The 25,305-nt window shown below is 34.7% G+C and overlaps 1 long non-coding RNA gene across 1 annotated transcript in view; it reads left to right on the forward strand.

Annotated features, from left to right (window-relative positions):
* The first annotated feature begins 3,008 nt into the window (after positions 1 to 3,008).
* Positions 3,009 to 25,305, forward strand: part of LOC119468235 — a 24,393-nt gene continuing 2,096 nt past the window's right edge. Inside the window, exons 1-2 of the long non-coding RNA XR_005196889.1 lie at positions 3,009 to 3,462; positions 18,687 to 18,760. This is a non-coding gene — a long non-coding RNA (uncharacterized LOC119468235). The remainder of the gene's footprint in view (positions 3,463 to 18,686; positions 18,761 to 25,305) is intronic.

The following is a 25,305-nucleotide window of genomic DNA, read 5'->3' on the forward strand; positions in this document are numbered from 1 at the left end:
ATATCTCCTAAAATTAAACATGTATATTAATTTGAAAAGTATTTTACTTGGATAATTTATTATTTATTCATTTATTACAATGATCAACATAAATTACTTAACTTAAAATAATTTAAATTCATTTTTCACTATCAAATATTGACAGAAAATTCAGTAATGATTTTTTAAAAAATTTCCTCTATTGCCCAAACCTGTATATTTAAAAAGTTTATTTGACCATAACAATATCATAAATTTAAGTATTACTTGAATGGGCCACATTCCACATTTATATTTTATTCTTTGTGAATCAATGGCTTAGAATGGTATATATATGAATCAAGGATAGTTTGCTAATAAAACAATAATTTTGATACCATTTTAGACCTCATGATAGTTATGGTTCTCAACAGGGGATTTTTAAAAGAAAACTCCCCTACCGGAGTTACCCACATGCCAACCTGTGTCTTTTAAACATGAAAATCCACTTCATTATTCAGTGTCTTTATTAAGAAGACTGTTGACTTCAATGCTAAAAATGTCCTAAAGGATTTCTGATTGTTTCAGAAAATTCCTGAGCAGCCATTCTTCTGGTGATTAAACTGGTCACATGCCTTCAGTAGTCCAGGTTAAGGTAGGCACAGGTTGGGGATGTTATAGTTTCTGAGTACTCACTATGGGCTCAAACCCCTTTTGGCATTTTATGTAACTTACCATATTTAGTACTCATAATCAGTCTATTATGAAGCAGTTATCCCCTGATTCCAGAGGAGAGACTGGAGGAGGGGCTCAGGGAGGTGGGTAATGTGACAAGGTCCACATACCCAATAAGAAATAGAGTAAGAATTTATAATAAGCCTGTTTAGCTCTGATATCTGTATTATTCCACTATCTCATGTTGTTTCCCAGAGGTTACAATGGCTGGTTCACTAATTTAATGTTTATTTTTGAAATAATTGTTGGCAAGTAGTTGACCAATTATTTTCCTCCTACGAAATTAACTTAAAACATACAGGAGATGTATGATTCAAATTATCTCTTCATTTAAATTCATCAAGAATTTGACACAGTAAACTAAAAAGTGCTGAGGAAAACTTTATTAATGGGGCTGAAAATGTATAAGAAATGCCTCTGCATTTTGGACAGCTGCACTTCACTTATATCCTATTTAAGGAGGTTTGAACTAATTCTCAGAACTAAATGTGGCTATCCCCTGGTCTTTTTTTTCACACCCTTTTCTTTTCTTACTTTTTAAAGTGGTTTGATGTATTAGAGATGAAGCAGGTCCTTGATTCCTACCCATTTATCCAATATTTGGAAAAATCTGAGTTAGAACTATAATTTAATCTCTCCCTGTCAGCCAAAATGAAACCATAAATATAAGGGCATTTTATCTACTGTCTGTAGAGTCTGCTGCTTTGATCCTCCCTCATTCTCAAATCAAATCCCGGAAATATTTCTAATTCTAGCCTTATGATTCTCAGAGGGTGCTGCGCTTTTTATTTTCAAACTTATATAAAATCTTTTGGTATTTTTCCTCTCATGTTTATAATTTTGACTTTGATTTCTGCATTCACATTTTCTGTATTTTAAAGTAAGACCTTTCTACCATACCTTGTTCCTCTTTTAAGATTTGTTGCAAAATTCTAATTAACAGATTGAACAACAAAAGAACCCACTGAACACCCACTGGATTTTTTTTTTTTGAAGGAGGGGAAACATTCTATAAAAAACACTGAACACTTTAAGACACACACTGATGAACACCTACTTCTTAATGAAATTCATCACCACCTAAATTCAGTTCCTTCTTTGCCACATCATTGCTTCAAACCCCTACGCACAAACACCCTTGTAAGACCAGTTTTAATAAGCATATACACCATAATGTACATTTTCAAAAAAGCATTTGTAAAACTGGAAATCTTGGTTTGTATTTCAAAGAGACGAGATAATAATTTCTCTGATGTTTGACTTCCATTCAGTTGTGTCAGCGAGATGATTTACTCTGTGCCATCATAATTCAAAGACCATTTTAAAAATTATTTTGTCTTAAAATTAAAAAGATAATTTACCAGATTTTTTTTGTAGATGGTCTTAAGAAACAGATTTTTAGAAGCAAATTAGTAATGAAGAGAGGAAAGCTGAAAGCATACTAAAGAAAGCTGTATGATGGTCAGTAGAGAAGAGCAATGTTGAGTGGAGGTTTTTGTTTCACATAAAATACATGACAGGTAGTGTGCAGCCATTTTGTAACTTAAGTCCTAGAAGACATCACTTTGGGTTATACTTAGTATAGGTGTAAGCATACATACTATAGGTGAAAGAATGAAGAAACACTTGCTTATACATAATTTCTTAAGTTTCAGGGGGAAAAAAAGCCTAGCAATTTTTACATATGCAAGGTTTAGTCCATAAAGAGAATAGGAATATCTTATCTTCTATTCAGCTAACAGGTTTTAGCAGTTTTCTGAATACTTATGAGTAGCTCAGAAATTCATATAAGTTCATGTAATTCACACAGCATCTGTTGTGAAAAAAATAAAGTGATAATTTACATCCAATTAAAATATTTTTCATTAGATAAAATGCTTTAATAAACCAACAAATTTATATAAGAAAACATTATTCATTGGTAATAAAACAAGTCTTTCTATAGAGTATGCAAAAATTTGAAGACTGGTCAACTAGAAAAGGTGTGAGTTAGTCATTTACGTAAAATTTTAATCCGTTGAGTACTTTTTTTAAAACTGTGTGTCCTTATTGTCTTACAATTTGTGTAAGTTATTTAAAAAGCATAGTTGCTCATTGGATGCATTCTTATTAAACTGCTAAAAAATTGTATCTACCAAACCCCTTGTATCTAGCATAGAAGTAGAAATTTCAGGAGTGCTTCTTACACACAATCACCTTTCTGCCTTTTAAATGCTTGCCAATTGTACTATATAAGAATATATGCAGCCATGGCTTAAAAGGAAGTTAAGGGCTCTTTTTTTTTTTCATTTCTTTTTCTGATATAAGAATTCTTTACCTTTAAAAATAAGCTTATATTCAATTTGGCAGGAAATTATGCAAATACATTCTGTAAGGGCAGATTCCAATGGTAAAACATGAAATAAACTTAAGAAAAAGGGGGAGTCAAGTAAAGAGAAAGTTGGTGGGTCTTGCTATTTTTTTGTACTTTAAATATTTTTAGGCCTCTTCACCACTGCTGTTGGGTCATTTCTCTTAGCTATACTAAAGAGCCTTTGTCAGTCTGGAGGAGGCAGCCATGTGTCCATGAATGCTTATTTAGTATGGTGAGGACAGATGGCCTGGAATTGCTGAAGAAGACCTTAAGATATATTTAAAAGAGGAAAGGGAAAGAAACAATAAGGGAGGAAATAAATTAGAGAAGAGGCAAATGTGTGGCAAAGAAAAGTACACACACAAACACACACACATGCAAGCACATGCACACAAATGCAGACAGACTCTAAAGTGGTAAGTAGGACTTGATCTTTTTTTATAGATTTGTCTTTTCTGTAGAAATTTTAGTTTATATTGTTGTTGATTTGTTGTCTTCTTAGCAGAAACCTGACAATAACCATCACCACCATGCTAAGCTTAGTCTGTCCGTTGATGTGTAGTATACCTTTTACTTTTTATAGCACCCAAACTTGAAATGTGGATTTTGAATTGTAAAAGCTTGGGGGTTTACTTAAGTAAATATGAGTTAAATAGAAATCCCTGACAGCCTAAGAGTCAATGCTTTAACATAATTTATTTTAGAGTCTATCATAATTAATCTTGCTTAGCATTTCCACCGGCCGTTTTCTGTTATTTTAAGAAAATATACACACTATTGCCCAATCAAAACCTCATAAAGGAATATGTTATGTACATTGAGAAGAGGAGAGGAAGTGAGGGTGGGGAATGGATGGGCATGGGGACATGTGTTTTTACAAATATAAAGATGTGAGATGTTGTGAGATGACAAAAGTGACATTAGTGGATTTTTTGTTATGTATTTTTTTCAAGTTGTCATATTAACCTGTTCCTATTTTCTTCAAATTTATTCTATTTCAACCATGCTCTGACTTTGGCAGGTAACAGAGGACTATTGCTTCAACTGGCAGGTTTTCTATCGCTCATAAAACAAATATTAGATTCCAAATTTCTTCTTATTGCCTTCTGAGTTGTCATGGTTATCAAATGACACTTTCTCTAAATTTTCTCCTTTTTAACTGTTTTCTATGCTTTGTAAAAAACAGACTGCTTGAAAATCAAGAGAAAAATAAAAACCACCTCAAGTTTAGGTGCTAGAAGAAGCAAAAACAGCAAGAAACACAAGAGTAAGAAGGAAAGAAGTCTTTTGTTAACCACAACTTGAAATTTAAAAGATTTTATACCGAAGCATTAAATGCCACTAAGTACAAGAGGCCTAAAAAATACCTGCTTTATATAATGGTTCTCTATAGAAACCCTTGGTAACTTGCTGCCTGCTTAGTAAGTTACTCTTGCAATTGTGGTTAGAGATCTTCTGCAACAACCCCCACGCCCCATATCCCCATCAACCACCACCACCACCAATGAAAAGGCAGCCAGAATGCTGGATCATTCTGAAGTAAATATACGATTTTTTTTTATAAAGCACCTTTAAAAATAGAATAGCAAGTAGATTCATAAACAGAGCATTTAAAAATGTATAATGCTTTTGTCTTACAAAAACATCTGTTGCTCTGATGAGTGTTTTGAACATTGAGTGCTTTAGATTACCCCTCAAAAGGTGTGTTGGGTGGTGGCTCTCTGTGGACTCGGCTTCAGGGAGGTCAGCCTGACTCCTCGGCCTGTTGGCTCAGCAATTTCCCAGTGGTCAGCCAGTCTTACCATAATCACATGCTGGCGCCCCAAAGCCTGTTTCTTAACTGTACTCTGTACCTTCTAATGAAAGCATCCCAAAATATCTCCAGCCGCTCAAATTCTGGGGCAGCCGTGACCTCAGACTGGACTGCTGGACATATATTTGCTCAGACAGAATGGTTGAGAAAAATCTCCCTGCTGTGATGACTGAAATGCTTTCCCCTCTCTTTGCTAGTTTTTGTCACTTATAGCTTATGATTCCATACATGATTTCAAGTCTTTGACATGCAGCTGACTAGGAAGCCCTAATCCAACACACAGCACCACAGTTTCATGAAACTTGGAGCCTTTTATGACAAGGAAACAAAGAAAAACTAACTATAAAATAACTTTTTGTGTGTAAAGCAACAAATACAACAATTACAGCAATAAAAATTAACCTATGAAATTTAGAATAGATAAGTCATTTGACAGTTTTTTGAAAAATGGTGTTTACTCTTCTCTGCAGATAGAAAATAGTATGATTGTTTTTAAGTAACATTCCCAATTTAATTTATGAGGCCCTACACCAAAGCGGCTGTGGATAAATGAATGCTATTGGACTTTATTACAGTCTTTTAGGTTAGCCTTCAGAAGGTCTGAGGATAATAAAACCAAATGAGGAGGGGGTCACTTCTCATGAAAATTTCAACTCTATTAGCAGGCAAGCAAAAAGGAGCTGTATCTGAACTCAACAGGTGTTCCCCTAGGTACTTTTCAAGCTTTTGTGTGATCAAATAAGATAACAGTGTCTTTCCTATGTGGCTTGAATAGAAAAAATATTTTCATAGCTTGTTAAGGAAATGAGCAAAAAATAAAACTTAAAGAAAAACCAGAGACATTTATATTGTTATTTCACCATGTTTTATGTGCATTTTGAAAGCTTCAAAGTCTGTTTTCAGAATAATGCTTACAAATATACAGCACAATTTACACAACTTGACTCTTACATTAGTCAGAGCATATGTTTGAATTAACCTCTTGGTAGTAAACCTTTTATTTTCTTCAAGGAAAAAATATTAGTTGTTAAAAAAGTAAAACAAAATATACTGACATGATTTTGTTCAACCGTAATACATTATTGTTTATATGATAGTGACTTTCTCCCTACAAATATGCTTCATAAATGTGATTAAATGAGAAAGGGAAAAATTTTTTTTTATTATCTCATCCCTGGAAAGCTTCATTGCTTAAGCTACACTTACTTACGTCTAAGTATTACAGTATTAAAACAGGTTAGTATGTTGTATAGCAAGTAACTAAAAAGACGCTAATAGGGATTCCCACCACGCACTTAAATACAGCTTTGCAAAAATAATTCCTTTATTACTTATATAAAAGAATATTAAAGTCCCCAAATCTGATTCAGCCTTTCAATAATGAACTCATTTCCTTATAATAAGATTCAGAGTTCAAATCCATGTACCTCACTTTGCTGAGTCTGTTTTCACAATGTAAGAAAAAAAAATATATATATATATAGTATGCAAAAACGTATACAATAAATACAGATTATATATGTTTATGCATTTACCATTATGTATGTAATGATAAGCCACTTCTTACAACAAGGAAAAAATGCACACATTCAGTTTAGCTTAGGAATTCTCTGGATCTTTGGCTACTATTTTCTTGTGTTTCTTTCTCCCACTGGGGAAAATGAGTAAGGCAGACCTGATAAGCCACAAGGAGTGTTGAAAACAGGTAAAAATCAGTTTACCTCACTAATTTTTGACATGCTGCTTTCTTTTACTGCAGAACTCTTTTTTTCTTTTCAGAATCAGTTAATTTTCTTTTTTGCAATCTATTTTTTCCCTTAGAAAGTAACCCCTTGTGTCCCACCTTAGGCTCCTCACTGAATGATCTCTTTTTCTTCTAATTATATTTCTTCACCTTGGGAGGGACTCACACTGCTGCAGGATAAGCAACCCAGCAGAGCCTAAGGTCAGGTGTGCCCTAGAATCTAACTCTAGAAATTACAATCATGGAATAGGAGTAGGAGAGGGAAAGAATAGGCAGAGTGGGGAATTTGTAATGATATTGAGGCTCATTCTAAAGAATAATTAACCGAACAACATCCTATGTTGCATCATTTGCTTGAAATCTCTGAGGACAGAATAAGGAATTTAGGAAGCTGATCTGAATCTGCTTTCTAAAAGTCACAGGGTCAGCAAATTACTTGTATCAATAGCAAACCCTTAGAGTTTCATTTCATAAGTATTTTTTGCTTTGGATTCCAAAAATCTGAGTTCTATTCATGAACAGGCAAAACTCAGTGTGCCAATGGCGTATTATGTATTTAAGATAATCAAATTAACAACATCTAAAGAAGAAGAAATAGACTTAATTTGATAGGTGGTTTTTATTCCTTTTAAATAATGGGGCTCAATAAAGCAACCAGTGGGGACCAGCAAACAAGATTTCCAAGATAATTCTTGAAGTGAAAGGAACTTCTATTTGGGGAGAAGTATTGGGATCTTGTGAAACATAAAATCTTCAGGTAGAGGAATTGTAGGTAGAAAACGGAGAAACATTAGCAGAGCTTTTAAACCAAATCTTCAGCTGGGCTTTTGTTTAACACATATGCAAATTTGTGCACTGCTTCACTTGAATATTTATTTACTGCATTTGTGAAGGAAATTGGGGGATTATAGCCTCTTCCCAGCTGTGTTTTAGTTAATGACTGGTCAGCCTATTAGCCTGCTCTACTAAACGGATTCTCTGCACAAGCAACACCTTTTTTTGCCCTGACTAGAAATTATTCACATAAACAACAGTGGGGGAAAACAGCAGACCAGATCCAGGGAGAGTTGTCTACCAAAGATGAAAATATTCCCCCCAAATCATTAGAAATAAGCAAAAAGTTATTTGATGATGGTGACTTCTGTATTTTTATAATAAACAAAGTAAACTTTTGCTATCAAATGTTATGGGGGAAAGAGGGAGTTTCTCAAAGTGGGTCTTTACTGAAAAGGGATTCAGGATGATGTCCTAAGTGGCCTTTGTCTTCCTTTCCTTGTACTTGCTCATTAGTTGCCCCCTATAAGCACAGACATGTTCATCAATGAAAGTTTCATAAATTATCAGGGTAATTGTTAATATTTGACATATTCATTGGGAGCCTGAATTCACTATTTCCCCCTATCTTCTCACTGCCAAAGAGACAGAAGGAGAAAGAGTAAATAACATTTCTCTAGCAACCAAACACAATGTACTCTCATTGTTCAAACCAACTCATTTACAGGCATCAGTCCTGGTTTTGAGATAAAAGACTTGTATCGTAACAAGCTCATTTCTAAAGTTTACTAGTGAGCAAATCTTTAGATCAAAAACCTCTAATATAATAACCTTTGTCTAGCATTCTAGCCTTTATTGATAAGAAAACGTAACATCTTTTTTCTAGTAAGTTTATATGTCTCAATCAATAGGGAAAAATATATCTTATTCCTGAAGTGTTTGTCTTCTTTAAATCCTTTCAAATGTTATTAAATGTAGATTCATCCTTGTGGATGAGAACATGCACTAATTCTAATACAGGCAGAGTTAATCCATGGAAATGAATGAGCCAAATTCTTACTACCAAAGTTCTGAATTTTTCTGGCTGGGTCTAAGAAAATCCTGCACTTTGATTTGCTTTTATGAGTAAGGAGACCTTTGTAGAATAAATTTAAATTAAGTATTTATTGAAAGTATTAATATTTAAGATGATTTATATGAACAACACATTTGTGCCTGTTTAAATAGGAAGTATTCCTGCAAATAAAGAGATAGCAGCAGAGAACTTGAGAGCTACTTGGACATGAGAAAATGTTATTGGTGCAAAATGATAATTTATCACAGTTAGAAAATTGAATAGTGTGTGTTAGACTGACAACTTAAATATTTACAGAACAACAACAAATAATAAAGGGAACGATGGTGTCAGATCTCAATATGAATAGATAATTAACCATTATGTCCATAAAAGAAGATTACAAGGGTAAATATTTTACCTAAGAAACCTAATTTAGCTATTTAATTGCTAAGATCACATCAGTTTTACCCATAATACTTATAACCTCCTTTCAAGACAGCAGAAAAGTTTCAGGTATACAGTTCATGCCATACTTCTACATTGGAAGTGAATGGAATGTATATATCAATGGCATCATTTTTTCCCTTCAAACATGAATTTCTAAACCATCTCATAAGCTCATCAGGCATATTTCTTGTTCATTCCTTCTGTGGGCAGAGGCAGACAGATTGCTGGATCAGATAGTGCAATACGCTGTATACCGCATTTGAAATGTGCCTTTTTTTAAAGCAGCAGATTTATTGATTTTCTTAAGTAGAAAATATGCACCCGGACATTAGACAAACACAGACTAAACACAGACTGAGGAAAAGCTGATAATTTGATTAAACTGACTGAGCTTTTGTTGTCTGTGTTTGGGGAATTTCCAATAATGTACAAGTGCCAAGCGCCCCTCTTCTGAATTTAACAAATCTAATCCCTAAGCACAATGAAGTTTACAATTACCCTGTATTTGGAGAATTGTTTATCTTTAGAAAAATATTTTGTTGAACTAATATATTCCTTAGGTTGAAAGGAAAGTGGGGGGAAAATCTTGCCTTGCTCAAGATACAGGGCTTTACTCAGAAATAGGTAATTATTACCCAAGCAACTAGCACTTAATATTGATGCTATAGCTGTTGATATATGCTTATAACATACTAGTAATAACATAAATTTTATTTTGTGGATATCAATGTGTTATTTTGTTTAGCTTCATCTTAACTGAAATTTTAATGTCTAAGAAATAGTTTATGTCTATATATTATTTGCATAAATGGAAATAGGACAACATGATTTAACATTTTAAAACATTATTAAGTATTTGAAACATAAAGAGTACTGAGAAATAATTGATAAAAGGTAATTTGCTCAATTTGGGGCCCAGACTGAGTTAAGTATTTAAGGTTCATAATGCTTCACCATGTAGTATTATTTCACATGTCTTAGAGAGCTGTTTGATTGTCTTGAGATGTCAAAAAGCTCTGGTTATTCAATTTACCTTTACAGATGCCTGAAATGAAATTAGTGGCAGCAAGTGTGTGTGTGGGTGTGGAGCTACAGGGATGAGGGAATAATAGTTAAAAGCATGTGAGGATTGCTGAGTTTTATGAATTAGTTGAAGGAGACCTTATGAACTTTTATTGTAAACACCTCTGAACTGTCCTTGTATCTCTTTTTTTCTTGTTTATACCATGATATTTAAAACAAAATCTAATTCCCTAATATTCTGCAAGCACCATGCTGTAAAACAACCATTCCCAGCTGCTTCACCATAGAGACTCTTATCTTTAGTATTTCCAAAGCCTCCACTTACTAGGTTTTTAATTATTCTTTTTGCATATTGTTCTGAACCTCCTATTAACCATTATTTCAAAATGATATCTTCCACTGGCTAGATCCTGAGATTTTTATGTCTTATCATAATGATATTCCCCTCTTTCCAATTTCTGCCAAGTTGATTCATATTGGATAGTTCTCCCAAAACTCTACACTCTAGCTCATTTGGCTAGTAAGATATTTGATTACAACTTTTCAAAAATTTCTCTGCATGTATTTGAAGGGCTAGATTCTTTTCCTTAGCCTATATATACACATATGCATAAATATATATTTATGTATATATTTTTATGCATAATTTATAAATGTATACACCAATGTATATACATATACATTTATGCATATATATATATACACACACATATACATTTAAGCAGAGATAGACCCTAGAGTCACAATGCAGAAGTCACCAGTTTCATAACAACTGCTGATTGCTGTTGTGACAGATAAAGTATTAGTAAGATAATTTCAATCTTGCTTCTACTTACTGAAATTAAAATTTGATTACAGAGTCTACTGTTATTCTTAAATTTCTTTCAAATCTAGAATATTTATGGCAAGTTAAGGTAACATTACAGTTTAAAATCATTTTGCTTTTCTTGTATTAAGATAGGAATTATTGAATGATTGATCTCAGTTGTTTTGAGGATGTTCAAACCAAGCCACATAAGAGACAGATTTAAAAATAATTTAAACCTATACTATTTCTGATTTGCTTCTCTTCCTCTTAGTGTATGACAAAGATATTTTCCACCAACTCTTTTTCATCCAGCATGAACTCATTAAGGAAAATAACATATAAGGAAAAGCAAGCTACCAATTTTTCAGAGGACATTTTATTAGGTGTGTGAGTCTTATTCCAGTAACCACCAATGGCAATTCAAATATATCTCAACTCATTCTGTAATTAATATTTTTACATTTAGCATTAATATATGTACACACACAGGTTCTTAATAGTGTTCTAAGAACTCAATCAAATGTAACCAAATTATAGCCCTTTAAATTTATTACTTATTTTATTGCTCTTTTAATCAGCCCTCATGAAAAGAATCTGGGGGAGAAAGTCATTTTCACTAACTGCATCAAATATGACATTCTGTTGCTTAATATTGAGATAATAGTTTTGTTTAGAGAAGTCAATCTATTTGGTTGAATGACTAGAACTCAGGGAACCTTGTGATTCTACCTTGGGCAATTTATGTATTTTTTTCTCCACCTCTGTTTCCTCATCTGCAAAATAACAAAGTTAGAATAAATGTTCCTTCCAACTAAGGCTCTAAAGTAATAATATTTATTATCTATAGAGTTTTGTTTCCTCTTTATTAAGAATTTCTTGGGTGGGAACAGTGGCTCAAGCCTGTAATTCTAGCACTTTGGGAGGTCGAGGTGGGTGGATCACCTGAGTTTGGAGTTCAAGACCAACCTAACCAACATGGAGAAACCCTGTCTGTACTAAAAACACAAAATTAACTTGGCATAGTGGTGCATGCCTGTAATCCCAGCTACTCGGGAGGCTGAGGCAGGAGAATTCCTTTTAATCGGAAGGGGGAGGTTGCCATGAGCTGAGATCGCACCGTTGTACTCCAGCCTGGGCAACAAGAGCAAAAAACTTTGTCTCGAAGAAAGAAAAAGAGAATTTATTTTATTTACAATAGTGAGGCTCTTTGAACTTGATAATCAGAGTTGTCATCAGAGTCTGAAGTCTCTATCATATGAGTCAAACTCCTATGACCCATGCTCTATGAAACCTAATTCAAAGCACAAAACAATGCTGTGGGTGGTATAGGTGTGTGCTCTAGCAGCATGTGGGAAACTTTAATGAAAGGCATCAACTCAAAGGGAACACACATGGAAATATCCTGTCACCCATACTGAAACCTTCCCCACTAGACTGAAGCCTATCATGGGATCTCCCAAGCCTGACCGCCCACTGCTGCCATCCCATCATCAAACTCTTCTCTCTTTCAAAAAATTATTAAGCATAGGCTATTATAATACATTCTTTGCTGGTGATGTATCTTCCAAATACCTTGAAATAAGTAGCTTTTCATATAAGGTTTTAATGCATTTTTTTACCCAAACATTCTACATATTTTTTCTTCATAGCACTTGAAATTTCCTGGAATTTGGTGGGATTGAGAAAAATGAAAAACTTCTTAATTTCTATTAAGAAAATTATTTTTTGATAGTAGCAATATTATTTGCTACATCTAAATAGAAAAAAATAACTTTGCCTTAAATGTAACTTATTTATTTTCATAATAGCAGATTTTATTAACTAGCAGTCTTCTTAAACTCTTAATTTTATCTCTTGCCAAAAATATTCAGTGTAGACTTTAATTATTGTTTTCATGGATGTATGTTTTTTTCACAGATATAACATGCATTAACTGGACTATAAGTCTACACAGACTATGACCAAATGTTAGCCATATTCTCTTATACAAAAAGCCATTACTCTTTTCAAAATGTTATTTCTTCTAGTACAGATATGTACAGTCACACACTCAAAATTATAATAATCCATTGTACATGCAAACATTGACATTTTTAAAGTACAGAAGAATGATATAGGTGCCTATGGCATGTTATTCATATGCTCTGAAAACTAAAGCCTACTTCTTGGCTGGGTGTGGTACCTCACACCTGTAATCCCAGCACTTTGGGAGGCTGAGACAGGTGGATCTCTTGAGGCCAGGGGTTTGAGACCAGCCTGGAAAATATGACAAAACCCTGTCTCCACTAAAAATATTTTTAAAATAGCTGGATGTAGTGGTACACGCCTGTATTCCCAGCTACTGGGGAGTCTGAGGCAAGAAAATCACTTGAACCTGAGGTAGAGGTTGTAGTGTGCCAGTATCATGCTACTGCACTTCAGCCTAGGTGACAGAGCAAGACTCTATCTCAAAAATAAAAATAAAAAAATAAAACTAAAGTCAGCTTCTTCTAATCATTAACAGTATTATAATTATTTTAAGTAATTTCCTAAGAAGTCACATATAGTATTAAAAGTATAGAATTTTTCATAGTAGTAAGTTAATGATTTTTATTACAAAGATAGATATTTATCAAAATGTAACCTACATTACCTGAACAAATATGTATTGATCTAGATAATAGTGGTAGAGAGGGAGAAAGATACAAATAAAATGTGATCCTAGACACAAAGTTATTCCTATTCTATTGGAAGAGATAAGAAAGGAGTAAAAGTAACTATAGTAGAATGTGGTAAGACACTTAAGTTTAAAAATATGTGCATATGTGTGTGTGTGTGTGTGTGTGTGTGTGTGTGTGTGTAACTGAAAGCTTTGGCAGGGAGAAACATGGAAGACTTCAGGTGAGGTTGACATCTGTGTTGTTCTTTGAAGGAAAGAGTATTTTAATATACGGAAAAAGTAGGGAAACCTCTTGACCATGTGAAGGAAGAAGCATTACCACTGTGTGATTAACCAAGGTCATTCAAGAATGATAAGCAGACCAGGCATAGTGGCTCATGTCTATAATCCCAGTGTTTGGGAGGCTGAAGCACAAGGATCACTTGATGCCAGGAGTTTGAGACCAACCTGGGGAACATAGTGAGACCACATCTCTAAAAAAGGAAAATGATAAGTGGAATTTGGCAGAAACAGTGCAAGGTATTTGGAGAGGACCTGCAGGTTGTGTATCACAAAAGTTAGGTACTTCTTGATTTGTAGCAGGCCTTGAAAGCTTTAGGTTTTGTTTTATAGGCAGTAAGAACTCATTGAGGTGAATGAAAATATAAGAAAATGAATGGCTTGCAATAATGAACTTGGAGACAGAAATGGGCAGTCAAGATAGAATCACTTAAGGACAGAACACAATAATGTGGACAAACCAAAATATAAGTCTGAACAAAAGAATGCCAGTAGAAAGAAAATGGAGCTATCAGATGAATGAGAAATTCCAGAAAAAAATTCAGAGATTGTGAAGACGATTAAATATATGTCCATGGGGGGATGTAGGGACACAAAAGGGATTTGAGTCTGGACTAACAGAAGAATAAAAAAATAACTAACATAACACATACATGGGGATGGGAAGACAAGAAGACATATATGCTGAAATCACCTTTACACACATTATTTAGAGCCATCCAAATGACACTGGAAAAGTAACTTAGCTACAACAGTGTGATTATGTTATAGTAGAGTAGGAGAAGCCTGAGCCTTTTTCATTCTAGAAGAAGCAGTATAAAATGAACGTGTTAAACGAAATGAAGCCAGGTAATAAATCAGCTAGAGAATGATATCAAAGATAACTATTTTTATTACTGAAGTATTCTTTCTGTCACCAATTAAAAACTTCTTCATGACTTCCTCTCACAGCCCTGACCTTCTCTCAGGCTTGAGCTCTTGATTATGATCTCAACTGTGAAGTTGGAGTGAAGAATGAGTTGGTCGTTGTCTTCACAGAACTGAAAGTAAAACTTTCGGAAGGGGATGACATCAGGAAATGCAGAGGGAATAGGGAAGAAAGTGAAAAGAGCCTTAGAGGAATGCCTAGATTTAGATTTGTAAAAGAAGCTAGAAAAACAGAGAAAGCAGGGGGAGAGACATTGGAAGAGAATCTAGAGAGAAAGTGTCAGGAAAGTTGACTTTTCTGGAAGGAGGGAAGGAGAAGTGGTCAAGAAATCCCATATGCTTTTGTGAGATTCATGCAGATAGTTCTGACAGGAAGCAACCAGAGAACTATTATAAGAGGTTTGGCTCAAATGCAAGATTTTCAGATGCTGAAGGGAAATGTAGGGACTGTCCTGATTAAGGCTGAGTAGGACAAGGTAAATACTAGGTGACGAGTGAGGCAATGGGTAGATAGTGAAAGAGAAGGAAGAAAGAAAGGAAGGAAGGAAGGAAGGAGCGAGCAAACAGTGGGGAGACAGGGCCAAAATTTGGGTGAAACTTGTAATTGTGCATAACAGTTGATTGAAGAGGTTATGTGAAAAACTTTTTAGGAATAAAGAAGAATTTGGTTAAAATAATGTATAGAGGGCCTGGCGCAGTGGCTCATGCCTGTAATCCCAGCACTTTGGGAGGCTGATGTGGGTGGATCACCTGAAGTCAGGAGTTCAAGACCAGCCTGACCAACATGATAAAACCCCCATCTCTGCTAAAAATACAAAAATTAGCTGGACGTGGTGGCAGGTGCCTGTAATTCCAGCTACTCGGGAGGCTGAAGCAGAATTGCCTGAACCCAGGAGGCGGAGGTTGCAGTGAGCTAAGGGCACATCATTGCACTCCAGCCTGGGTGACAAGAGTAAAACTCCATCTCAAAATAATAATAATAATAATAATAATAATAATAATAATAATGTGTAGAACTAACTAACCCCAAAGTTGCAGTTGTAATGTCAATATGTCTGACAACTTGAAATCTTGGTCATCAAAGTTTATTGGTTCTGCTGAAAACCTTGCCATTAAGCTGATGTTATCAGGTCACAGATTTTGAGGCAACAGCCTGATATAGGCTGTATTGTATCCTCCCAAATGTATATGTTGCAGTTCTTACCCCAATATGATTATCTTTTAAGATGGGGCCATTGGAAGGTAATTAGCTGCAGATGAGCTCATAAAGGTGGAGTTGTCAAAGTGGATTAGTGCCCTTCCAGGAGAAGACACCAGGGAACTTGCTCTTCTTCTTCCCTGAGAGGACACAGCAAAAAGCTAAACATCTGCAGGCCAAGAAGTGGTTGTTCACCAGAACCTGACTATGCTGTCACCCTGATTCTGAACTTTCAGCATTCAGAACTTTGAGAAATTTTCTGTTGTTCAAACCAGTAGATCTATGATGTTTGGTTATGGCAGGCCAAACTGACTAAGACTCAGTCATTGATAATTTTTTCCCCTAATTTGCAGTATTTATAGTTGTACCATCTTAATATAATCTAATTCGAGATTATGAAACTCGTGAAACAAGTAAAACAGAATTCTACTCTTATTAAGGTTTGAACAGAAATATAGTAATAAGTGATTAAAATAGAATTTAGGTTTATGAGTTAATAAAAAATATGTAGTAATAAAATATCATAAAACAGAGGAAAAAAGGAATGAAGAAGAAAAGAAATGGAGTCCTTTGGAAACTTAAAATGTCCTGCAAATGTTATCCAGTAGAATAGATTAGGAACAATACCAATTGAAATGGATTGACCTCTCACTATGTTCTAGGCACATTCACCTTCCCAAGCTTTCTCATTCATCCTCAAATGACCTTCTGAGGAAGGTGAAATAGCATTGCTACCCTCCTCCTGTAAGGTAAAAATAAAGCCAGGAAGGTAACGTGAAACTTTCCCAATATTACAATGAAATAGCAATTACAATGCAAGCCTACGAAAGAGCTAGGACCATGCTTTAAAGCAGCCATATGCTCTATAAGATTTACCTCAGTAAAAACTATTTTGTCCTAATTTTTTTTTACTTTTATATAAAGCTACAGCCACATAGAATACTTTTTATTAGCATTTACTTACTACTTCTCAATCTTAAAATGTAGGCAAACACATACGAAATGTCTAGGACAAGGTTTAAATATTAAACTTTTAAGAATATGTTCCTGAAATGTTCACCATTTAGCTAAATTCTTGTTACATTTCTATTTTCACACAAACTCACACTGAAGATCTAGTATCTTGATGAGCCCAAATTGAAAGGAAGAATGTTTATTCCTCAAAGTGTCTCTCTTATTTCCTAATTACAATTAAAAAATTGTAAATTTAGTTGTAACTTTCAAACTTGGATTTTAAAATAGAAAAGGGAACTAGAACACTCTTCCGAGTGTTAAGTCTGACAGTTTAGGTGTGTGGTCCTTAGTGAAGTAAGTAAACAAACTCTGACTTTATCAAGCCCAGGTTGTTTTACACTTAACTGATTGTATTAATGAGATTCTTGTTCAGCCCCTCCAGTGTGTTGGCTAGAACACTGATTGAGCTAGACGGCCTGTGTTTTGTTTAGATCAGCACATTGTGTGGCTATTGGATAGTAACACACTTCCTTGGGTTTCTGAGTGGTGAAAGCAAGTAAAATTTTACTAGGTAGCCTTAGAGGGAACCCGTTGTTTTTACACTACTTTCAGGAGGTGAAGGCAACAGGAAGTGACTTGATCCCGCTGGAGACATTGCCCAGGGGTCCGTTAACAGGAGAGTATATTCAGGGCAGAGCCGGCCAATTCTGCTAGAGGCCAGCTGACATTCATGTGGTTTATCTAGATCATCCCTATGAATGTCACTGAGGAAACAGTGTTTCTCTTCTTAAAATATCTCCTACAAAACTAAAAGGAAATTGCACCAAGTATGGAGTGAGGTACACAGCTGCCAAAGACAGGAAATCTGAATTAAAGCTGCCTTCCCCAACCATTAGATTCCTTTAAAAATAATTCAGATTCTATGATCATCTAAATGAATACAGTCAGATTCTGAATTCCATTGTTTTCTATGTGGTCTAATCTAATGTGCCTCAGATTTTCCATTGGGTGGTTGGTGTGATGATGCAAGTGGAAGGAACAGGTTGGTGATTTGAAGTAAAAAAAAGACTTAGAACAACTTCCAATTGCTTACAATTTACAGTTGGCCAGGCCGTAAACACAGCTTCTAGACTTGCCAGCCTTCTCAAATTGGCCGTTTTTATCTCCCTTTCTGCACTCAAAGCCATACCCAAAAGTACCCTGACACAAAACCACTGAAGGGTGTGGTCTCTGCTTGTCCTGGGCAATGAACAGGGAAGCTATTTATGTCTAGGGCATCTCTGTTCAGTGACTCATGTTTCGACTGGAAAATTGGCCACAGCTTTCTAGCGGCTCTTTCCTGCCAGCTCTTCTGGCATTCTACCCAATGCTTCCACTGCCCCACCCCCTCTCTCCTTGCCCAGTCTGCTTTTATATTCCTGAAGCCCCCACTTAATAATAGTCATTGTTCCACGTTAACCTTGAGGATCTGGGAGAAAGGACAATGAAGGGCATAGCTGTATGCTATAATGAGCATTTGGCGCTATAGCAGGTGGAAAAGGCTTTGGGGATCTGGGCAGATTAGGAGGAGAGGGGGCTCTAGCAGATGTTGAAGCAAGATGATGTATTGCTGCTCACTCTGGGATTCATACAATACCAGCGCAAAAGTAGAACAGGGAAAAGGGGAAAAATTGATCCCTTCTGATACAAACTGCACTAGAAACCAGACACACTTGAAAGTGGGCATTTAAGAGACAAATTTGTTTCCAGGCCGTGGGTTTTCTTCTGCCTTTTCTCTCTCTCAATCTCTCTCTCTCTCTCTTTCCACCTTTCGCGACCCCCCCCACCTCCTCTTTTCTCTCATTCTGATGGCAGATCAATTGACAAATTGTCCTTTTAATTTGAATGTTAACTACATACAGGGCTTGACATATTTCCTATCAGTTTAAGGTTCTTATTAATATGACTTCTTTTGCAGCAAAAAAAGCAATGGATGCATCAAGAATTTCATTTTAGCCTCTTCTGAGAACCAAGAAGCCATATAAAGCAAAGGTAAATGACATTTAAATGATGATTAGTTCACCATTTGAAGAAATATATATATTTAAAGTTGTCCTTTTGCATTGAGCTAGGCAACTAAATAATAACAAAAATGTTGACATTAACAAGTGTTCCATTCACTTTACAAAAATTAATAAAAATGAACCTTAATCTTAATAGGTTTGTGATATTTTCAGTTCTGATTTTTAACATTTATTTCAATATGTTTTGTAAAATTCTAAAAATATAGATAAATTACCTACTTTATGATATGGTTTGCACAATTATTCACACATATGCATTCACACAGATGTATATAATACATTCTGGCTGTGGAAGGAAAGGCAAAATCCAAGTATTCATTGAATATAGAAAAACATCACAATTGTTGAATATTGATAACACTGAAAACAATTATGGACAAACACGTTTCAGAGAATGATAAATATAAAGGGTTGGATTGTCAAAAATTAGTCCTAGGAGTTTTAGCTTCTTCCCTTTTCTTCAGCATTCAATGCATTTATTCTACTGAATCAATTTGAATAAAAGTGGGAATAAAATCTATTCATATTTTTTTCCATAAGAAAGACATTAGAAGCTAGAGATTATAACCTGTAACTTTTATCTACTTGGCTACATTGTCTATTACTCGATTTGCTTATATGATAGGAAAAAGTGGTAGCACAAATAGAGAAATAATGATGAGAAGAATTTTCCTCTTTCTAGTAACAGTTAATTGACTAGAAAGTCTGTTTGTGCTCATTGTAAATTATTTAGGTTTTATTTAAACAGGAGCTGTTAAGTTGAGTACTATTATTTACATTGTCATAAATCTGAATTAAATCAAGTTTCATAGATTTTGTGTCTGCATTGCCATATCTACAAAGCAGTAAAAGGCACTAGCCAGATAGGTAGTTATCAAGAATGATAAATAAAACTTTTTATCCTAAAGTTGTTATATCTCCCATTCTGAAGAATTGGGAGTGGGAAATAGAGAGATTATTCAACACTATCAATATCTGATACAGTAATTTGACTTACTTAATCATTGTGTCTCATTTTCCATTATTAATTTAAATAATTTTGGAACTTATGCATTTAAGAATCAGACTTGTGTGTAGTAAGTATGCATTAAAATAGTATTTTGTGGAGTATTTCAGAACTTGTACATTTTACCATTTGCTCTTAGGCAGGTAGAATTAAGTAGTTCACTGAGGCTTGAGTAATAGAAGGTAAAGCTACTAGTTTTAAGATGTCTGACATGTGCACTGTAAAAAAAGAAAATCACCCAAATTTCACTACAATAAAACAAGAACATTTTATTACGCTCAAACAATCCATGAGTCAGGCGAAGGCAGAGTGGGTATGGCTTATTCTATTCTCAGTTGTGTCTGGAGCATTAATTGAGGAAACTCAAATGGTGGAGATTGCCAGTGTTGCTGGGGTGTGGAATGACCTGGAGGCTGGTTCACTCACATAAATGTTGCCTGGTTGGAATAACTCAAAACCTGAGATCAGCTTTGACTATCAACAGAGTGTAACTTGTGACCTCTTCATGTAGTTTGAGCCTTTCAAAAAGTGAAGCATGGGTACCTACAATGAACTGATCTTCAAATAGTCAACAATAATATGCAGTGGGGAAAGGACACTCTATTCAGTAAATGGTACTGAAAAAATTAAATAGCCATATGTAGAAAAATGAAACTGGGCCCTTTTGTTCTACCATATATAAATATTAAGATGATATATATCTACCATATATAAATCTCAAGATGAATAAAGAAATATATGTAAGACCTGAAATTATAAAACTCTTACTAGAAAACCTAGAAAATGCTCTTCCAGACTGTTGCATAAAAACAAGGATTTTTATGACCAAGACCTCAAAAGCAAATGCAACAGAAAGAAAAATAGACAAATGGGACTTAATTAAAGAGCTTCTGCACAGAAAAAAAATTAACACAGTAAACAGACAATTTACAAAATGGGAGAAAATATTTGCAAACTATGTGTCTGACACAGGACTGATATCCAGAAGCGACAAGAAACTCAAAACAACTCAAGAAGAAAAAAAAAAATGCCCCATTAAAAAGCAAAAGAATGGACAAACACTTCTCAAAAGAAGAAATGCAGGTGGCCAACAAACATGAAAAAATTCCCAACATCACTAATTATCAGAGAAATGAAAATCAAAACCACATCTCACACCAGTCAGAATGGTTATTATTAAAAAGTTAAAAAGCCACATATGTTGGTGAGGATGTGGAGAAAATGGAACGCTTATACACTGTGGGTAGGTATGTAAATTAGTGCAACCCTTATGGAAAACAGTATGGAGATTTCTCAAATAACTAAAAATGGAACTACTATTCCACCCCACAATTCCATTACTGTGTATCTACCCACAGGAAATCATTATCTCAAAAAGACACCTGCACTTGTATGTTTATGACAGCAGTATCCACAATAGAAAAGTCACGGAATCATCTAAGTGTTCATCAACAAATGATTGGATGAAGAAAACGTAGTATATAAACATCATGTTTATAAACTCTGCAGCCATAAAATGAATAAAATCATGTCTTTTATAACAACATGGTTGAAACTGAAGGCCATTGTCTAGTGAAATAACTCAGAAACAGAAAGTCAAATATCACATGTTCTCACCTACAAGTGGGAGCTACACAATGGACACACATGGACATAGAGGGTGGAATAACAAACACTGGGTATTTCAAAAGGAGGGCATGTTGGAGGGAGGTAAGGGTTGAAAAATTACTTACTGGATATAATGTTTACTATTTGGGTGATGAATAGACTAGAAGCCCAAAACCTCACTATCATGCAAAATATCCATGTAACAAACCTGCACCTATATCTCCTAAATTAAAATTAAAAATGATGTATGAGATCTAAAAGAAAGTAGCTGGAAAGGAAATATCCAAAGGGCAAGCTGTCCATGAGACCAAGGAAGAAGCTACAAGGTTCCTTCTGACCTAGCCTCAGTAGTCATAGGGCATCCTTCCAGCCTCGTTTTATTGATTTCAGGAGACCCATTAAGGCCAGCACAGATTCCAGAGGGAGACTTTACAACTTGATCAGGGAGTCGCAAAGTCACATTGCAGAGGAGTACCATATGGTACAGGAGTTTCAACTGTCTTTGGAAAGTGCAATGTTCAAGTTATCTTTCTTACCACATATATTTATCATGTTTTTAATTAAAAATTTAAACCATAATTTATGTAAAAAATTTGAGGATAAAAATATGTGCATGTAAATATAATAAACAAGTCTAAATATCGATATATTTCTAAGTACTGGTGGTTGGCTGTGGTAGTAAAAGTGTATTTTCTGAAATCTGATAAAACAGTTTGAATCCTAGTTTTGACATGCATTAGACGTATGCATGGATAACTTTCTAAAATCACTGAAGCCTGATTTTTTGTTTATGAAATGGAGATTAAAATAATACACACTTCACACAATTATTAAGATTGAGTGATGTATTGCATTTAAACCATACAACTATCTGGCTGTCCAAAAATGTTTGTTGTCTCTACAGGTGTAGGCTTTGTGATGATGAAAATAGGAATGCAGACATTTCTACAGATAAAGCAATAAAAGTATTGAATTGGTATAATTTGTGACATATGTTCATAAGTAATAAAATGCTTTAATACTTAATATGAAAATTTCGATGTCAATTTTTCTGAGATTTATTGAAGCCTCTAGTAGTATGATGAATTTTCAAATCATGTAGTTTCTTGTATACAGACTACATTATTGTCACACCCAGAGCTATTATGTCAATATTCATTTGTTTAATGGCTATTGTTTAAGTCAGGCCTAAGTGATACACTGTGAATCTGGAAACCATCATTCTCAGCAAACTGACACAAGAACAGAAAATCAAACACTGTATGTTCTCACTCATAGGTGGGTGTTGAACAATGAGAACACATGGACACAGGAAGGGGAGCATCACACACTGGGGTCTGTTGGGGGTGGCTAAGGGAGGGACAGCGAGGGGTCGGGAGGTTGGAGAAGGATGGAGGGATAACATGGGGAGAAATGCCAGACATAGGTACGGGGGATGGATGCAGCAAATCACATTGCCATGTATGTACCTATGCAATAATCCTGCATGATCTGCACATGTACCCCAGAACATAAAATACAATAAAACAAAAACAAAAACAGAGTTTATAAATTGTGAGAAGAATTAATTCTTCTGTATGGGAATGGGTATTAATTCTGTTATATGGGAATGATTAGGAGGGATTAAGATGATGGGGCTAAAAGACGTAAGAAAAATTCACTCATCACTAGATATTTAATTGAGTGACTATTATAATGCAGACTCTGTGGTAGATAATAGAATATAAAGATGATCGATCAAAGCATAATCCCTACTTTAAAGGAGTTCTTCTATGAGGAAAACTGACATATTAAAAGACAATTCTAAAACAAAATTTTAGTCAATAGTAACTTAATTGTAAATTTTAAAATAAAGCGTGTAATTGGATTGTTTGTAAATCAAATGATAAATGCCTGAGAGGATGGATTCCTCATTCTCTATGATGTGTTTCTGTCACATTGCATGCCTGTATCAAAACATCTAATGTAGTCCATAAATATATACACCTGCTATGTATCCACAAGAATTACAAAGAAAGAAATAAAAGCAGTAGTATGCCCAAGTCGGCTTGTTTGGTGAAGACTTCCTGAAAGAAGTGATGCAAAAGTTTGATATCCAAGGCAATTATGAAGAAACTTGATGAAATCAAGTAGGAGAGAGGAGTCGGGGGAAAAGGTTATAAAACTTTCTTTGAAGGTTTCCTCTTAAACTGAGCTACTTGTCTGCATAAACATGATAGAGTATGTGGTAGACACTTTGCCCAGATCATGAGGTTTTACCCAGGCCATCTTCCAAAAGTACTGTTGTCCAGTTGCTGGGTATGCTATGGACAGGTAACCTTTAGCTGTCAGCCCCTTCCAGAAATTGCCTCAGCTAAGCAGAGTCACCTCACCCAAGGCCACGTTTTTGTAGGGAAAGCCAACATCCATGACTGACAAGGGTGTGAGTATAAAGACTTGGCAATTTTTGCCCACCTGAGGGAACACTGAAGGGCCATTTCCACTCCAGAGCTCCCAGTAAGAATGCCTTGGGTCTGTGATGCAGTTCAACTTCTCTCTGCCTCTTTCTTTCCCCTTCACAGTTATTGACCTCAAGAGTTCTCCTTAATAAATATCCTCCACCTCTGCCTTTGATTCTGCTTCCTGGGAAACCCAACCTATGACAGTATGTTAAATAAATTTCAAGAAATTTAATTGTAAATTTTTCTTTGTCTACTGGATTCCTATAATATGAGCATTTCCCTCACTTTGTGTTTTTAATAGACAACTCAAATATTAGTCACATCAGTCTGCATTGTAAAAATAATTACTCAAATTTGGTTGAAAAATATTACTTAGAAAGCACAGCAGTAAGCTGAGTTTTAGTCATGAATCTCTCATCTATTTATCATTTGATCATATTTTTGGATAACTGCTTGCCAAGGCTAAAAATTTTAATCAGAGCCATTTTTGAGTAGGAAAAGCAGAAAGGATGCCTTTGAAAGCAATAATTCCTTTTTTGTTTCCTTTTACTCTTATACAATTTAAAAATAGTCAACTGGATTTTTAAATTTTAAATTGATAAATAAAATTGCATTTGATCCTTGCCAAGTTGACTCATATATTTTATGGATGAAATTAGATTAATTAAGATACTACAAATTCCATGAAGTTATTTATTTCACTCTTCAGTTGAATAGCAAATATTAACTTTGGCTACACAATGAACATGAGAGAGAATTATCTTGAGAGGTTTTACAATATTTATTATGATAATTTGTTATGTTGCATTTACATAATATTTTAAAATACCGTGTAGTCTTAGAACCCAGTCCTTCCATGCATACTCACAATTAGGGCTTGTTTCTTGATGTCTGTATGCAATCATTTTTCCCTTACACTCTGATAAAAATATAGTGGAAGTAGCACAGCTCTTCTGCTTTGCTATGTTTCTTTTGGTTGCTATTGATGTGGCCCTCATTTTTCCTCCTTTCTTTGCATTGGTCCTCTCTAACATAATCACAGAGTACATGAGAAAGACAATAACAACAATAATTATAGCCAATATTTGCTGAATTCATACTATTTGCTTGTCATGACTCTAATTCCTTCACATGTATCAATTTATTTAAGTCTCATAATAAAACTTTGGAGTTGTTATTTTCCCCATTTTAAAGATAATAGATAACCCTTATCTAGAATGAGGGAGAACTGCCATAAAACATTGTACATTATGATTACTTCTATTTTGGGCATTAGGTATAACTTCTAGCTGCTAATCAAATGAGAAACATAGCTTATGCATCTGTTAGGAGAGGTAGAAAAAAACCCAGAAAGTTAATATAAATGTTTCAAATGCTTCTGAATATGACATAAGGAATTTATAAAGGAAAAAACTGAATCACAAAGTGACAGGTGTTTTCCTGAGATCTCCTTAATAT

This window comes from Cebus imitator, unplaced genomic scaffold, assembly GCF_001604975.1.
Source record: "Cebus imitator isolate Cc_AM_T3 unplaced genomic scaffold, Cebus_imitator-1.0 Scaffold16, whole genome shotgun sequence".
NCBI classification, from domain to species: Eukaryota; Metazoa; Chordata; class Mammalia; order Primates; family Cebidae; genus Cebus; species Cebus imitator.